Below are 3,878 nucleotides of genomic sequence, written 5' to 3'. Positions count from 1 at the left end.
TGTTATTAAATAATAAGACTAAAAAATATATATATACTCAATAAATAAAAAATTAACCATAAAAAATGGTATAACCTTAATGCACAAATATTCAATTATTATTTTTATTAAAAATTTGAATAATTTGTCATGCTTAAGTAGTTATAAAATTATATTTTTCAAAAAAAAAATATTTATTACAATATTTAAATTCTCAAAGCTAGCAAATGTTTTTCCTATTTTCAAAAGAGGAAATAAAAGAATTCAAATTTATTCTAATTTTCAACAAGTATCATATCCGATAAAATCCATAACCTTAAAAAATTTTAAATATTCATTTTTTTTTTATCAAAATTTTAAATAATTTGTCATGCAAAAAAAGCTATAGAATTATATTTTACTAAGAAAAAAAAGAGAAAAAAAATATAAGAAGATATAAATTGTCAAAGCTACCAAATACTTATTTCTTATTTGCAAAAAAGGAAATAAAAAAACACAAACTTTATTATAATATTTTTTTCCTAACCATTAAAAATTTTTAAAATCGAAAAATCTTTTTCCAACCATTTCAATTTTTCTCTCCAGTTTCCATTAATACAAGATAAAGAAACATCAAAGATTCCAAACATAAATTAATAAAAAAAAAATTAATCGATTTATAGAGAAGAAGAAACACATATAAAAAAGTAGAAGAAGAAAGAGAAAATAAGGTAAACCTGATCGAAGATGTAGAATGGAGTTTTCAGAACCTAGTTGCAGTAAACAATGACGAATCCTAGATCCAACAATCAAAATGAACATCCAAAACCCTATAAATTAGAAATTAATTTTTTTTTTTTAAATATCGTGGAAGGTTTAATTGATTCAATTTGGAAGAATCACTTGTTGTAGAGAATTGGATGATGAGTTAGCTTTGCAAAGAAGATAAGAAGTGGATGATGAATGAATCTCTACATTTACAAAGAAGATAAACATCGGGTTTGAAGAACAAGATAAGAGGGTAAAATAATAATTTAAGTTATTTTATATTATCAAATATGTTTAATGAATCAGAATACCACCTACATTTAATGAATGTAAATCTAACTCATAAGTTGGATTTGATTTCTACTGGAATAATTTTTTATTTCATTTCCGCCTTCTTAACATTTATCCAAACATAGGAATAAGGGAGAAAATGAATGAGATGTCTATTCCCACTCCCTATTTCCGTGTACCAAACACCCCCTCAGGGTTTAAGCACCAAGCCATAAAAAATAAAAACAAACAAATAAATAAAACTATAAAAAATTCCTTACACTTATCACATCGTACCGACAAGACGTTGAGTTAGAACAAAAACACCCCCAATAATGCAAGGAGGAGGACCCACCAATCTTAAAATTTATTTGGTTGATTTATTTTTGTCCACATCTTAAAATTGATGTGGGTGTGTTTTAATGCATTTTGGGACCATTCAATTAACAATAAACTACTCACAGTCACCAAGTCAAACTCTTTGTCTCATCTTTATTCCTTTTTCATTTTGGGGACCCCAATTTCTCATACCCACCTAGCAATGTGTACCTTCATTTTCAGCTCCCTAATTTCAACAACTTTCTTTGGATATTAAAAGTGGGAAAATTTTCCAATATATTTGAGCCCCTCTTGAACAAAATATAAATAAAAGTAAAATACACAAGAAATAAGATGTAAATACAAAGAAATATTTTAAAAAACAAGAGTTATTTTGATTAAATTTTCATTTTTAATTGGATAGAACTTTTTAATATGCATCCAAAAACAATTTTGCCAAAGAAAAACTCCTACAATCAAGTTCACTCTTCTATTTTTGTTATGAGATTTTTCTTTTTCTTTCTATACCATTCTTAATGCATATTTTTAATGTAATTGTCATAATATAAGTATTAAAAGTGATATTTGGAAGATATTTTTAAACCTTACAAGTCATTTTTACGAGTTTTTTGATACAATTCTCAATTATAAATTACGATTCTTATTTTTCTTTATACGTGTTTTGAAGAAGTAGGAAGGCATATTCTTTTCCTCAACACAATCCTGAAGTAGGAAAAAATATATTTTTATACACTTATATAAAAATAACCACAAAATAGGAACTTTATAAAAATAATTTAAGTTTCATGTACTCATTCATCAAAGATAGTATCTAGAATGATCAAATGTAATACTTATATCATTCAGAGGTAGTTCTTAAGTGGTGAAAGGTAGTATATTTGATAAAAAAATATATGAAATACTAATTATTTTCAAATGACTGTTTGAAATTTGTATTTTATAAATTTGAGTTCTATTTTGTAATTTTTTTTATTTAGGTGTATGAAAATATTTTTTTTTTCCTTTTTTAAATTGAATTAAAATATTAAAAAATATCATAATTATCTTTAATTCTAATAATTTAAAAAAAATATAATTCACAAACGCAAAATTCAAAATAACAACACTTTGATAACCAATGAATTACAACAAAATTATCATTTTTTTTTTCTCAAGATGATAATTTATTAATTTTTTATATGATCAAATATAATTCATAATTATAATTATCTTGAATTAAACTACAATATTATTTAAATTAATTCAAAACATAAAATAAAAAAATAAAAAAATAAATAAAAATTCAAGCTAGAAAATCTCCTTTTAAGTTAATCATGAGTCCCTTTTAATGTGTAATAACATTGTAAACTATGGATGTGGATTCAATTGGTCCACACCTTTTAAAGACCTTTCTTTCTTGTTGGTGGTCACTAGTTATCAAATTAAAAATAATTATGTCTTCACACGTGAGACAAAGACATGTCATTCATTATTAAATGCCTCAAATATAGACAAAACATTAAAAAAAGATAAAAGTTGTAATTCAAAGCTTCCATGAACCATACTTTGACCAAATCTATACAATTCCAAACTATAAGGTAGAAAATGAGCAAGGGTGTCTCAATTTAGTCCAATAGAGTGGTCCTCTCATGCATAAACTTTTCTCCATTTGATTATTGAAGACTAGAAGACAAATAAGTAAAAAAGAAAAATGAAGAAAATTCTATTGTAGCTGCTCATATCATTTGTATCATTATCCATTTTTTTTTTTATCTATATTTAGGGTATATTTGATAATTATTTTCGAGAATAATTTTCTATTCTTCATAAAAAAAAAAACAAATTTGGTAATAAGCAACAGTTTTATGTTTTCTGTTATTAAAGAATATTTTTTAATTGTTCTCTATTGGTTTCATTTTTTTAAAGGTTGTTTTATAAAATAATTATGCAAGTATATAGAGTGATTAAAATAAAACACTAGATATAAAAATTATTTTAAAAAATATTTAAAAATATAAAAAAGAAGTTAAAAATATTTGAAGTTTTCAAATAGATTTTTAGTTTGCAAAACATTATAAGATAATTTTAAAAAAATATTCTCAAAAATTATTTTTTTATAGTCTAATAATTTTATTTTCATTTTGATCATATTCTAATTTTATTCGTCAAGCCAAAGTGGATCAGAGAATTTTTAGTATCTAATCATAATTTTACTTTAGGCATCATATTAATGAAGTCTGAATTTACACAAAAATAAAAATTGATGGAAAAATATCATTTGAAAATTAAAAAATTGACTTTTTTATATTAAGAAAAAAATCTAAAAATGAAAATTAACTTGAAAAAGAAAGAGTGTAAAACATGTAGATTTGGATGAGGGCGTGGTTCATGCATGTTGTGAATAACGTGGAGCTCAGTTCCAGATTTACAATCTTGAGTTACAATGATGAAGGAGATATGGATGTGGATTCGCTTGGACCACATCATTCCAAAGGCATATATGATGAAGAAGGAACACGTGAGACATAGACATCTATTAAATGACTCAAAATTGACTACACATT

Source organism: Vitis vinifera, chromosome 3 (assembly GCF_030704535.1).
Source record: "Vitis vinifera cultivar Pinot Noir 40024 chromosome 3, ASM3070453v1".
Lineage (NCBI taxonomy): Eukaryota > Viridiplantae > Streptophyta > Magnoliopsida > Vitales > Vitaceae > Vitis > Vitis vinifera.
This window is presented reverse-complemented; position numbering follows the sequence as displayed.